This window comes from Moschus berezovskii, chromosome 22 (genome assembly GCF_049115385.1).
Source record: "Moschus berezovskii isolate FMDL1 chromosome 22, NW_MosBer_1.0, whole genome shotgun sequence".
Classification (NCBI taxonomy): Eukaryota; Metazoa; Chordata; class Mammalia; order Artiodactyla; family Moschidae; genus Moschus; species Moschus berezovskii.
In genome coordinates this window covers 55,290,643-55,305,539 of record NC_142481.1, presented here as the reverse complement: position 1 = coordinate 55,305,539, position 14,897 = coordinate 55,290,643, and the positions used below count along the sequence as shown (strand labels likewise).

Below are 14,897 nucleotides of genomic sequence, written 5' to 3'. Positions count from 1 at the left end.
GCTCATGTTTGCACCCTTGTCTCTGATTTCTGCCCTCCAGAACTGTGGGAGAATGGATTTCTGTGGTTGAAATACCATCCCGTCTATGCTATTTTGTTGTGGCAGCCTGAGCTGACTAACACAGGTGGAGTTCACATTTTCTTTTGTACTTGAAGATTTTTTTTTATCTCCTTTATTCCCAATTGTTTCAAATTAATATTCTTCTTGGACATTATGGTTCCATGCCTTTCTTGGTGCTCATACAAGTGTATATACCTTCCTAGTATCTCATGGGCTCTTTCACAATAAAGTTATCACACTATACTTTCTCACAGGCAAATTAGCAATGCAGCTTGGATATTCCTGTATGAATACTGCTCTGTCTTTTCCTTTTTTAAAAAATTAATAATTTTTATTGGAGCATAGTTGCTTTACAATGTTTTGTTAGGTTCTACTGTACAGCAAAGTGAACCAGCTCTACGCATACATGTATCCCCTCTTTTTAGATTTTCTTCCCATTTAGGTCACCATAGAGCGCTGAGTAGAGTTCCCTGAACTGTACATAAGTTCTCTATTTTATACACAGTATTAATAGTTTATATATGTCAGTCCGATGGGGATCACATTGATCTTCCTCACCAGTATATCCCAAGTGCCTAGCATAGTGCCTGGCACATAGTATGATCTCAGTAAAAACTTGGCAAATGAATGACTAAATAGATATTGATGTCAAAAATCATTAAGGTGTAGCAATAGCTTCAATAGCTTAGACAAGTCACTTGGAATAGTGTCCCCTGGGAACTTTTCTTTCTGGGAATTGTCACCAAAATGGGAGATGATCCCCCTGGAAATGGGCCACATAACACAAATGAGTTTTACTCATAGTGTTGTTCAGGCAACAAATGCTGAAACTTGATTCTCTTGTCTGTGAAATGGGGATAAATGGATTGACCCCAAGAGCCATGTGTTCATTCAACAAATACAGAGTTCCCAGGATATGCCAGGCACTGTCCTAGGGGCTAGAGATTCAACAGGTCACGTAGCAAAGTTCTTGCCCTCTCTGAATTTGCATTTTATTGGGGGAGACAAATATTTAAAAATTAACATACCAGTATGTCATACAATGTCAGGTAGTGATAGGAACAATGAAGAAAGTTACCAAGATAACCTCTTTTAAGGGGTGTGGTACAGTGTCTCAAATTGGTAGCCTTTTAAATGGCTTTATAAATGGTAGCCTTTTATATCACTCATTATTCAAGGTATGATTTACTACACAGTATCTAAAGTGACCCTTTCAAAATCGAAGTCAGTTCATGTCTTTCCTTTGTTTAAAGCTTTGTAATGCCATTTCATCACACTTAGAGTAAAAGCCAAAGTCATCGCCATGGTTTATAGCAAGGTTTTGGTGGTCCAGTGGCTAAGACTCTGTGCTTCCAATGCAGCGGGCCCAGGTTTGATCCCGGTTGGGGAACTAGGTCACATATGCTGCAACTAAGAATTTGTATGCCACAGTGAAGACCGGGCACAGGCAAATAAATCACTGAAGCAGGGTTTCTCTGCCTTGGCGCCACTGATGCTGGGGTTGGATACTTCCTTGGCGTGTCACCCTGTGTACTGCAGGATACTAAAGAGTGTCCTTAGTCCCTGGCGTCCAGTGAGACACCAGTAGTGCCACACAACCGCGACAACCAAAATGTCTCCAGACATTGTTAGACGCCCCCTGGAGTGGGGGCCAAATCTCCCCAGGTGAGAACCGTTGGCTTAATGGCCCCACATGAACTGGCCTTGGACCACTGCTCCGCCTCACCTCCTGTCGAGCCCTTCCTCACTCATTCCCCTGTGGTCACAACGGCCTCCTGTTCTTCCTCTAACAGTTATGTCCCCGAGAGCCTTCACACCTACTCTTCCCCGTGCCTGTGGTTTTCCCTGGGAAAACTGTTCAACTGCTCCTGCTCAGAGGTGCTTTCCCTGACCCCCGTGGAGAGCCCGGCGTCCTCCTCTCCGGCCCAGCACTCGTCGTCTCTTGAAACCACATGCGTTTGTTTGTGTGTTATTGAATGTATCCCATCTCCACCTATAACATAAGGCCCATGGGACTGGGACTTGGATGGCTTTACGTACTGCTGTACCCTCATGAAGAGTGCATAGCACACAGTTGTTGTTGTTTAGTTGTTAAGTCATGTCTGACTCTTTCGTGACCCTGTTGACAGTAGCCCACCAGGCTCCTCTGTCCACGGCATTTATACTGGAGTGGGTTGCCATTTCCTTCTCTGCGGGATCTTCCTGACCCAGGGATGGAGCCCGAGTCCCCTGCATTGCAGGGAGATTCTTTGCTACTAAGCCACCTGGGAGGCCTGCACAGCACATTGTAGGCACTTAATAAATAGCTTAATAAATATTCTTAAAGAGATGGGAATATCAGATCGCCTTACCTGCATCCTGAGAAATCTGTATGCAGGTCAAGAAGTAACAGTTAGAACTGGACATGGAACAACAGACTGGTTCCAAATTGGGAAAGGAGTACGTCAAAGCTGTATATTGTCACCCTGCTTATTTAACTTGTATGCAGAGTACATCATGAGAAACACTGGGCTGGAGGAAGCACAAGCTGGAATCAAGATTGCCGGGAGAAATATCAATAACCTCAGATACGCAGATGACACCACCATTATAGCAGAAAATGAAGAAGAACTCAAGAGCCTCTTGATGAAAGTGAAAGAGGAGAGTGAAAAAGTTGGCTTAAAACTCAACATTCAGAAAATTAAGATCATGACATCTGGTTCCATCACTTCATGGCAAGCAGATGGGGAAACAGTGGAAACAGTGAGACACTGTATTTTGGGGGGCTCCAAAATCACTGCAGATAGTGATTGCAGCCATGAAATTAAAAGACACTTGCTTCTTGGAAGAAAAGCTATGACCAACCTAGACAGCACATTGAAAAGCAGAGACATTACTTTGCCAACAAAGGTCTGTCTAGTCAAAGCTATGATTTTTCCAGTAGTCATGTATGGATGTGAGAGTTGGACTATAAAGAAAGCTGAGCACCAAAGAATTGATGCTTTTGAATTGTGGTATTGGAGAAGACTCTTGAGAGTCCCTTGGGCTGCAAGGAGATCCTACCAGTCCATCCTAAAGAAAATCAGTCCTGAATATTCATTGGAAGGACTGATGCTAAAGCTGAAATTCCAATACTTTGGCCACCTCATGAGAAGAGCAGACTCATTGGAAAAGACCCTGATGCTGGGAAAGATGGAATGCAGGAGGAGAAGGGGATGACAGAGGATGAGATAGTTGAATGGCATCACCGACTCAATGGACATGAATTTGAGTAAACTGCGGGAGTTGGTGATGGACAGGGAAGCCTGGCATGCTGTAGTCCATGGGGTCACAAAGAGTCAGACACGACTGAGTGACTGAACTGAACTGAACAAATAGCTGTTCAAAAAAATAGCTGTTGAAGGAAAGAACAAATGCATGCATATTAGAAGGATAGGCAGGAACACACAGAATAGGAAAAGCAGGACACGTGTGGGATGTTGAAGAAACCAGCCTGACTAGACTACAAAGTAAAGCCTGATCTTGGGCTTGGCTGGGTGTGAGCAAATTAAAGAGATTACTGAAACCCAAGCAGGATACTTCATCACTTATCAGATGAGAGGGAGCCAGAGGAGGTTTGTAAGTCAGTGAGAGAGATGATGGTAAGGAAGCAGTAGAAATTAGAAACCCGACTCCAACTAGAAAACGATGGGGTGAAAGCCTGGATCCAACTAGAAAATAACACAATGCTTTGTTTGTGAGTGGGGATGGCAAATACCTTCCTCTCTTGTGCTGTCTCTGGTTGGTTAGGAGCGTGTGGTGGGGGAGTGGGTCCTGAGGGAGAGCATGTTTGATTGAATGAGGTCCATGGTGGCATCAGGGGTGGTGGTGGCAGGGACATCAAGGGTTCTGCACCTCTATTGGGAGGTGCAAGGCAAGTGCAGAGAAAAAGAGAGCGAGCTGGGCCGTTAGGCAAGAAAAGGAAATTTACTAGAGGGAAAAGAGAACGTGACCGGCTGTTAAGGCGAACCAGCATTCTCTCTTTCTGACGGAGTCCTTCTTATACGCCACCAAGGAAAAATTCTCTGAAGAGATGGTCACATAGCTGCAGGTCTGGAATCTGGTGGTCATGCAGCTTTGAGAAGACAGGTGCCAGTGAGATAACAGGATGCCATTTGGGTAACTGGGTCGGCCTCACAGATCACTGTGATTTATTCTTTGTTTGCGAGGTCAACATAACGAGCCATCTTATCAATGAGACCCCATGTGGGCCCTATCAGGAGGAACTAGGTCATTGGTGGTGATGGCTAACGAAAGAGAAAAGAGAAATTCTGTAGATCCAGATCTCTTGGGTTTCTGGGCAGTATTTTAGTCCAGTTTGGCAGGTAGCATCTTGCACCATTAGATGTTAGAAGCAACCTAGTGAGTGTTTGGCTATGTGTTGGCAAAAAGGACATCCTGTCAGTCAAGAAGCACCTTTGCTGTGAAAGAGACTAGCAGAAACATTATTAAGAGAGCCCGTGGTAGATGAAATTATAGATAAAGACAGGGAGGAGGAAATGAGCCACCCTGGTATAATGGGGCGATTTATTGACATCTCCAGGTAGTTTTCCCCTCTTTGTGTAACACTAATCTTAAGTAAATTTACCTTTTAAATAGTAGTGTGCTTTTTTTTTTTTATGGAGTTGCTTAACATGTTTTTACAAGTGTTACCTTGTTTGTAGCCTTTCTTATGAAATAAGTGGTTGGAACCTCTTTTTAAAAAATTCCACTAACCAAACCACGTGAAAACAAATGAGGATGAACAAAAGAATTCAGCCTCCAAAAGGAATAATGATTGGCTCCATTTACTTAAAGTGAAAATCAGGTACACCTGATCTGCTTAGATGCCAGAATAATGGTAGCTTCTGGGGTGGGGATCACTGGAGGAAGGCACCAGGGAGATTTCTGGTGAGCTAGTGAAGCTCTGGAGTAGGCGATGGCACCCCACTCCAGTACTCTTGCCTGGAAAATCAATGGACGGAGGAGCCGTCCATCGATTGGGGTCGCTGGGAATTGGACACGACTGAGCGACTTCACTCTCACTTTTCACTTTCATGCATTGGAGAAGGAAATGGCAACCCACTCTAGTGTTCTTGCCTGGAGAATCCCAGGGATGGGGGAGCCTGGTGGGCTTCCGTCTATGGGGTCACACAGAGTCGGACACAACTGAAGCGACTTAGCAGCAGCAGCAGCAGTGAAGCTCTGGGTCTGGATGTGGGTGCTGCCTGCATGAGTGGATTCACTCTGAAAATTCATCAACATATAAAAAGTCAAAAAATAAGGAAGTTTCCCTGTAATGTACATAACAGACTGGTAGTCTCAAAACTTATTGCCTTAAGTAACTCCATCAGGTGAAAGATACACTAGTCATTGGTCAACAAAGATTGGCTATGATCAGTAGCCAATGGTGAGTAGGGAAAAAACCCCTGTGCTTTAGAATCTAATGATATTAATTGCACCTCTGCTCTTGTTAGTTTAGTGATGGTGGGAACTTGAAATTCTCTGAAGCTTGGTTTAAAGAAACTTTATATTCTTTCACCTATAAAATCAGAATAAAATATATACTTTCACAGGAGCCAACTGAAAGAGCTCCAAATGATTTAAGCTGGAATAATTTGAGCACTAAAATATTGGATTATAACCCAAAGTATAAAATTAATATTCATGAGTCCATAAAGATAAAAATAAATTAATAAATGAGGGAAAAGAGACAAATCTCCCATGTACAAGAGTTCCAAGTAATTTATGTAGGTATTAATACACAGAGACTTCCTTCCAAAGAGTATAGTATGGAAGAGGGGGTGGATAAAGAGTACCTTTATAGCGGAGAAATTTCCCCACTTTACTTCATCCAGGTGATCAAAGGCATCTCCAACATTCATGTCTTGTTGCTTGTTTGTACTCTTAATACAATGTGATGAAAATGGCACTGTATCTGTGACCTCCGTCCCCAAGTTCATAACCCCAGCCGGAACATAAGAAAAACATCAGACAAATTCCAACAGAGGGGCATCCTGCAATATCCTTGTGTGCTCAGGCGTGTTCCATTCTCTGTGACCCCAGGGACTGTAGCCACCCAGCCCCCTGTGTCCAGGGCATTTTCTAGGCAAGAATACTGGAGTGGGTTGCCATTTCCTTCTCCAAGGGATCTTTCCAACCCAGGGTTCAAACCAGCGTCTCCTGCTTTGTCAGGCAGATTCTTTATCACTGATCCACCTGGGAAGCCCTGTATACTTGACCGGTGCTCTTTAAAACCATCAAAGACAGCAAAAGCAAGAAAAAGTCTGAGAAGAAGCCTAAGGCGATATGATGACTAAATTAATAAAGGATCCTAGATGGGACCCTGGGATAGAAAAATGACCTTAAGTAAAAAAGTAAGGAAATCTGAAAAAAGTATGAAATTTTGTTAATAATAATGTATAAATATCGGTTCGTTAATTTCAGAAAATGTAGCATACTAATGTAAGATGTTAATAATAGTGGAAACTGTAAGCAAAGAGAACTCTACACTCTCTTCTCAGTTTTTTTATACATCTAAAACTTTTAAAAATTAAAATCTATTTGTTAAAACGACTCACTTTGAGATCTTGGGCATGAAATAAGGAAACATGTATAAACATAAGGCTCCCAGACTGTTGGGACTTAGACCCAGCACTGTTTTAGGCACAGAGGTGTCTGTATGTGTGTGTTTACTCACTCGGCCGTGTCCTACTCTCTGAGACCCTGTGGACTGTAGCCCACCAGGCTTCTCCATCTGTGGGATTCACAGGCAAGAACACTGGAGTGGCTTGCTAGTCCTTTCTCCAGGGGATCTTCCTGACCCACGGATTGAACCTGGGTCTCCTGCTTTGCAGGTGGATTCTTTACTGTCTGAGCCACCAGAGAAGCCTAACAGCACTGTTTTAGGCACAGAGGCTAGAACAGTGAACTAGGTTAACCCAATAGATTCCTTGTCCTGGTGGAGGTGACCTAGTTCTTTTTCTTTCCTGCCTGTTTTCTTCTCCAATGGGATGTCCCCTAAAGGAGGGACTTCGAGTTCTCCTTGGACAGAAACTATGGCCTGTAGTTCCCAGAGATTTTCTATTGAAAACATTCTTTACTCTTTGTTTTACTTATTTGCCTGATGTGTGTCTTCCCCTAGACCAGGGTTTCTCAGCACTATTGCCATTTGGGGCCAGATCATTCTTTGTGGTGGGGGCTGTCCTGAATGCTGTGGGATGTTGAGAAGCATCCCTGGTTTCTGTGTGTTGCTGTTGTTAGTTGTGAAGTTGTGTCCAGCTCTGTTTTACCCCACGAATCTTGTCTAGATCCTTAACTCACCTCTTTTTAATGGTTTCTGTGCTTGACTGAGGATTTCTGAAATTCTGGCCTTCTCAGGTGACTGAACATCATCCCGGTCAGTACTGAGTTTCATGTCCAGTGTTTCTTAACTGGCATACCCTTAAGAGACATAATATGAAATTTTGGACAATTACAGCATCATTTTCTGTGACTTTTGAGGCTATATACCCCTAACTTCGGGTATAGAATAAAGGGGTAAAGAATCTACCTGCCAATGCAGGACACGTGGGTTTGACCCCTGGGTCAGGAAGATCCTTTGGAGGAGGAAATGGCCACCCACTCCAGTATTGTTGCCTGGGAAACTTCATGGAGGGAAGAGCTTGGTGGGCCACAGTCCATGGTGTCACAAAAGAGTCAGACCTGACTGAGTGACTAAGCAACAGCGAAAACAATCCCTAACTTAACAATCTGATGAGAGGCTGAGCTGAGTTGACTTTTTTTGTCACGAGATGCTGGAAAGGAGACAGAGATAGATATCAGTCTTAGGAGGACAGGCGTGGGCACCAACTGGAGGTGAGCACTGGGAGACGAGGTGCTGGTCCTGAGTGACTAGGAGAACAAGAAACTCCGAAGGTGAAGCAGTTAGGGGCAACTGGTGATGAATTCTAGTTCAACTTGAAATTGCAGCAGGTAGAGTTCAGAAGAGGCATCAGGACTAGACTGTGGTCTGGAAATCCAGCCACTTGCTTAAACCTAGCAGAGCTACCTTGATTGGTTGCTTATTTTCCAAGGCTAGGAGTTGCTTCCTTATGTACCACTGAGAACAAATCCATTGAAATTTTCCATGCAGAAAATCAGCTGTAAGTCATTTTCATTGCTGGATGGATGATGGCAGTCCATCCTGTGTGAAGGGAACTGGCATCGCTGATGGAGACCCATCTTAGGCAGAGAGCTTTCATCATTGGTGCCCCCACCCCCACCACTGCAAAGCGCTCAAGGAGACAATAAATGAATCATAGCAATAATAGAACATGAAAGAAGCAAATCTGGGTCTGAGAGCCAGCTCTTTTGTTTTGTTTTCAGTTCACGAGAACATTTCATTATCCCTATGTTTTAAAAAAATTGATTTATTTTAAATTGAAGGTATTGTGTTGGTTTCTGCCAAACGTCAACATGAATCAGCCATAGGTACACCCATGTCCCTCCCTCTTGAAACTCCCCACACCTCCCTCCCCATCCCACCCCTCTAGGTTGTTACAGAGCCTGGGTTTGAGTTCCCCGAGTCATACAGTGGATTCCCAATGGCTATCTATTTTACATATGGTAATGTACATTTCCAGGTTACTCTGAGAGCCAGCTTTTGCACATCCCAGCTGTGTAGCCTTGAATGAGTAATCTCTTGGTATCTCAGTTGCTCATCTTAACATAGGAATATCAATAGTACTGAAGAAATATTCATAAAGGTTTTCACATTCCAGGAAAAATTCATTTTCATTAAAAATTTGACATGAGGGCTTCCCTGTTGGCTCAGTGGTGAAGAATCCGCTTGCCAATGCAAGAGACATGGGTTCAATCCCTGGTCTGGGAAGATTCCACCTGCTGCAGAGCAATCAAGCCCTCGCACTGCAACCACTGAAGCCTCCATGTCTAGAGCCTGTGTTCAGCAACAAGAAAAGACACTGCAATGAGAAGTCCTGTGTACCACAACTAGAGAGTCACCCAAACTAGAGAAAACCCTTCACAGCAATGAGGGCCCAGCACAGCCAAAAAATAAAATTTTAAATTATTTTTAAAAACTGACATGAAATATCTAGCTAAGCTCTGTGATGACCTAGAAGGGGAGATGAAGGGTGGGGTGGGAGGGAGGCACAAGAGGGAGAAGATAAATATATATATATATGTGTAATTATGGCTGATTTACGTTGTCTTAGGGGATTCCCTGGTGGCTCAGATGGTAAAGAATCAACCTGCCAATCCTGTAGACTTGGGTTCCATCCCTGAGTTGGGAGGATCCCCTAGAGAAGGGGATTCTTGCCTGGAGAATCCAGTGGACAAAGGAGCCTGGTGGGCTACAGTCCATGGGGTTGCAAAGAGTTGGACATGACAGAGCTACTCACACACACTTTGTACAGCAGATACTAATACAACACTGTAAAGCAGTTATCCTCCAATTAAGCAAAAAAGATCTAGCTAATTCCCAGGGGCTCACCACCCAACATTACTATCTTTTAAGAGTGCCAAAGTCAGCACAGGTAGTGTGTCAGTGTAACTGCCACTGAGAAAATAACTGTCAAATATTTTATCTTCCTGGATTAGGAGCTGAGCCTTGTATGGCTCTCAGGGAAATATCAGGTACCTTACAGTTTTATTTTATGTGTCTACCATTTTATTATACCTTAATCTATTTTATAGGGACCAGGCAGAGTCCTGGCAATCTGGTGGAGTGCTTAAAGTCCAAACAAGGGAGGGGAAAGTCCTTTCCTCCCTAGTTTTCCACGGCTTTCCAGATAAATAACTCTAGACCCAGATGACCTTTGTAAGTGGGACAAAGTATGGCAGGTATGTTGGGTTCAAAAGGCTGCAGAGGTGGAGCGGGTCACAGAGGCTAAGGCTGTAGGCGATAGAGGTGTGCACGTGCAATAGGAAGTGGGACACCTGGACCTGAAAGCGCTGGGGGGAGAGGGGTTGGGGGTCAGGGGACGGGGGAGTGGCAGGGGGCAGCTTTGAGATCCTCAGCTTCAGCACACGGGTTCCTCGTAGGAACACAGGCCCACAGTTGGCCCACCTTCTGGTTAATCAAGAGAAACCACTGATCTGGGTTTTCAGGTGAAATTCCTGGATTTTAGCCTTTCTTTAAATTTTTATGAAATATACTACATGGACCAAGCAAAACACATATTCAGATAGTATCCTCTTGTTTGATACATAACAGATCCTCCATTTGTGTTTGTCTATTCCACTCAGTTCAGTTCAGTCGCTCAGTCACGTCCGACTCTTTGTGACCCCATGAATCACAGCACGCCAGGCCTCCCTGTCCATCACCAACTCCCAGAGTCCACCCAAGCCCAGGTTCATTGAGTGATGCCATCCAACCATCTCATCCTCTGTCGTCCCCTTCTCCTCCCACCTTCAGTCTTTCCCAGCATCAGGGTCTTTTCCAATGAGTCAGCTCTTCGCATCAGGTGGCCAAAGTATTGGAGTTTCAGCTTCAACATCAGTCCCTCCAATGAACACCCAGGACTGGTCTCCTTTAGGATGGATTGGTTCGATCTCCTTGCAGTTTGAGGGACTCTCAAGAGTCTTCAACGCCACAGTTCAAAAGCATCAATTATTCGGTGCTCAGCTTTCTTCACAGTCAAACTCTCACATCTATACATGACCACTGGAAAAACCATAGCCTTGACTAGATGGACCTTTGTTGGCAAAGTAATGTCTCTGCTTTTTAATATGGTGTCTAAGTTGGTCATCACTTTCCTTCCAAGGAGTTCATGGCTGCAATTACCATCTGCAGTGATTTTGGAGCCCAGAAAAATAAAGTCTGCCACTGTTTCCACTGTTTCCCCATCTTTGCCATGAAGTAATGAGCCCAGATGCCATGATCTTAGTTTTTTGAATGTTGAGATTTAAACCAACTTTTTCACTCTCCTCTTTCACTTTCATCAAGAGGCTCTTTAGATCTTCTTCACTTTCTGCCATAAGGGTGGTGTCATCTGCATATCTATAATACTAGTTTAAAAATTAGTTGTCAAATCATATGTGTGCTGTAATTATAGTCGTTAACAGTGTATAGGAAAAAAAGACTAGAAGAAAAAGCAAGAAAGTTATAAAACTTATGCTAGATTGGTGATGTTACGGGTAACTTTGTTTATCCTGATATTGCTCTTAAAGTTTTATTACTTACATGATGTTTTAACAGTGTCTAGAAATTGGTAGCTCAAGGGTAAAGAATCTGCCTGCCAATGCAGATGTGGGTTTGATTCCTGCGAGGAGATACCCTGCAGCAGGAAACGATAACCGTCTCCTGTATTCTTGCCATGCACAGAGGAGCCTGACAGGAGCCTCCCAGTCCATGGGGTTGCAAAGAGTCAGACACAACTGAGTGACTAAACAGCAATAGCAACAACAACAAAGAAATCATTTACAGGGCTGCACATTCTTCCCTCTTCATCCTGTTCTGAACGCAGCTTCCAAGGAACCGGCTTGTGTCCAAGAGCACATGCTGTTAGTCTGGACAGGTGTGTTTCATTCAGGGAACCTAGCCCTGAAGAACTCCAGAACTTGAATTATTCACAACTTGCCAATGACTTGACCCAACAAATGATGAACTGTGTTTCTGTTCACCAGCTAATCTGGTGCCCCCATGTGGCAATAGGATAAATCCACTTACAGTTATCCCCCCAGCTCAGAAACTATGATTCTTAACCCTTCTGAATTAAAGTGATTCACATTTCCATTTTTCACACAAATTGAGAGACTTTATTAATATTTTAGAATAAATCATAATTTCACATTCACTCCAGTTTTGCGAAAATGAGACTCTAGTACTTGTTGCTTGCTCCAAGCTGATGATTTTCCAGGCCACTAGAGACAGAATGATCTCAAAGGGCATAGCTTAAAACCACCCCCAGCATTTCCTCCACCCTCTCTTGGGGTAGGCATCCAACTCAACAGGTGTTTGTTAGGACTTAGAGGCTAGGAACCCTTGATGCTAGTGACATAAGACTCTGAGTTTTTAAGGCATTAAGGCCAATGCCCTCTTAAATCCCCATTTAGCCAACACATGCTTTTTTTGTGTGTGTGTAATTTTTTGGCTGTGCTGTATGGCATGTCAGATCTTAGTTTCACCACCAGGGATTGAACTCTCTCTCCCTGAATTGAAAGTGTATAGTCTTAACCACTGGACTGCTGGAGAAGTTCCCAACACACGCCTTTTATTGATCACCTACTATATTGGCTCAGAGGTTAAAGCGTCTGCCTGCAATGCAGGAGACCTGGGTTCGATCCCTGGGTTGGGAAGATCCCCTGGAGAAGGAAATGGCAACCCACTCCAGTATTCTTGCCTGGAGAATCCCATTCATGGAGGAGCCTGGTGGGCTACAGTCCACGGGGTCGCAAAGAGTCGGACTCGACTGAGTGACTTCACTTTCACTATACGTTAAGCCCTGTGCTCTGGAAGCATAGAATATTTTATACTCCAGATGTTTATACAGCAACCCCTGCCTGGGTTTCAGCCTACCTCTGCCATGTCCAGCTAAATGACTTAACCCTTCTGTGTTTCAGTTTCCTCCTCTGTGGAGTGGTGATAGTAAAATGACTTATCTCCCAGGGTGGGTGGAGTTAATATGTGTGAAGCTGGATGGGTCTTGGGAAGCATTCGAGTCATACTAGGTTTGATAATTTTCAGAGGTTGGTGGTTTAGTTGCTCGGTTGGGTCCGACTCATTATGACCCTATGGATTATAGCTTACCAGGCTCCTCTGTCATGGGATTTTCCAGGCAAGAATACTGGAGTGGGTTGCTGTTTCCTTCTCCAAGGGATCATCCTGATTGAACCTGAATTCTTCACCAACTGAGCTACTGATAGGTAAATTATGAAATATTTTGCCTTTTCACAAAGTGTTAGTTGCTCACTTGTGTCCAACTCTTTGTGTCTAGGCTCATGGACTGTAACTTACCAGGTTCCTCTGTCCATGGAATTCTTCAGGCAAGAATACTGGAGTGGGTTGCCATTCCCTTCTCCAGGGGATCTTCCCGACCCAGGGATTAAACCTGGGTCTCCTGCATTGCACGCAGATTCTTTACCATTTGAGTCACCAGGGAAAGTAGCTTTCACAAAGGCCCCTGCCTTGTCTTTGGGTTTCTGGAGTGCACAAGGGTCACTCTATCTTGACAGGGAGTGGCTCCCTAGCCACCTACATTCTCAAGGCCCTCTGGCCCCTGCACGGCCCCAAGACACCAGGGTTAGCATAGCCTGATCGTTCACACTGCAGATCAGAAATGATGTCTGGGTTAGAGCCACAATACTGGTAACAGTCATGTATGATATGCTGGGCTTTGTGCAGAACATTCTCTGTCTTGTTGACTTCCAAGGTCAGCCTAGGAGGGAGGAACCGTTATAACCCCACTTCCCAGATGAATAAGTGGAGGTTCTGCACTACTTTATGTCGTGTTACCCAAGGCTCAGACATGGGGGAGGCAGAATCAAGCAGGCTGAGTCTTAACCGAGATGTTTAGCTATCAGTAGAGATGAACTTCCTATCTATCAAGATCATGCATGTAAACACCTGAAATTCAGGAAGAATGTCATGTACCTAGTATTATTTTCTAAAAAAAAGATATAGTAATTCCGTTTAAGCACATCACAAATGATAACTGATGTAGGCAATGTTATCAAGCCCATTTTAGAGATGAGGAAGTTGAGTCTCAGAGAGGTTAAATAACTTGAGCAGGGTTGCAGAGGTGGGGGGGGCAGGTTCACAACCAAGCCCAATTTACCTTGATTCATGAACCTAACATTCTAGGTTCCTAGGCAATATTATTCTTTATAGAATTGGACTTTACTTTCACCACCAGCTCAGCTCAGTTCAGTCACTCAGTCATGTCTGACTCTTTGTGATCCCATGGACTGCAGCACGCCAGGCCTCCCTGTCCATCACCAACTCCCAGAGCTTGCTCACACTCATGTCCATCAAGTCAGTGATGCCATCCAACCGCCTCATCCTCTGTTATCCCCTTCTCCTCCTGCCTTCAATCTTTCTCAGCATCAGGGTCTTTTCCAATGAATCAATTCTTCACATCAGGTAGCCAAAGTATTGGAGCTTTAGCTTCAGCATCAGTCCTTCCAATGAATATTCAGGACTGATTTGTTTAAGGATTGACTGGTTGGATCTCCTTGCAGTAAAGGGACTCTGAAGAGTCTTCTTCAACACCACAGTTCAAAAGCATCAATTCTTTGGTGCTCAGCTTTCTTTATAGTCCAACTCTCACAGCCATACATGACTGCTGGAAAAACCATAGCTTTGATTAGATGGACCTTTGTCAGCAAAGTAATGTCTCTGCTTTTCAATGTGCTATATAGGTTGGTATAACTTTTCTTCCAAGGACCAAGTGATTTTTTATTTCAAGGCTGCAGTCACCATCTGCAGTGATTTTGGAGCCCTGAAAAATAAAATCTCTCACTGTTTCCATTGTTTCCCCATCTATTTGCCATGAAGTGATGGGACCAGATGCCATGACCATAGTTTTCTGAAAGTTGAGTTTTGAGTCCACTTTTTCACTCTCCTCTTTCACTTTCATCAAGAGGCTCTTTAGTTCACCACCAGATACATCTACAACTGAGCATCGTTTCTACTTTGGCCCAGCCTCTTCATTCTTTCTGGGGCTATTAGTAATTGCCCTCCACTCTTCCCCAATAGCGTATCAGACACCTTGGGGGTGCTTATCTTCCAGTGTCTTATCTTTTTGCCTTTTCATATTGTTCATGGGGTTCTTGCAGTAAGAGTACTAGGATGATTTGCCATTTCCTCCTCCAGTGGACCACGTTTTGTCAGAACTCTT

The 14,897-nt window shown here is 44.0% G+C and overlaps 1 protein-coding gene and 1 long non-coding RNA gene across 3 annotated transcripts in view; one reads left to right on the top strand and one right to left on the bottom strand.

Moving 5' to 3' along the window:
• Positions 1-14,897, top strand: part of HSD17B2 (hydroxysteroid 17-beta dehydrogenase 2) — an 88,233-nt gene that overhangs the window by 35,258 nt on the left and 38,078 nt on the right. The gene's annotated exons all lie outside the window — the stretch shown is intronic.
• The window catches only part of LOC148774434 (uncharacterized), a 34,738-nt gene that overhangs the window by 9,886 nt on the left and 9,955 nt on the right, over positions 1-14,897 (bottom strand). Inside the window, exon 2 of one of the 2 annotated variants that reach the window (XR_016035955.1) lies at positions 7,381-7,500. This is a non-coding gene — a long non-coding RNA (uncharacterized LOC148774434). Of the gene's footprint in view, positions 1-7,380; positions 14,343-14,897 lie in introns of both variants that reach the window. The other variant, XR_016035954.1, reaches the window with a different exon arrangement.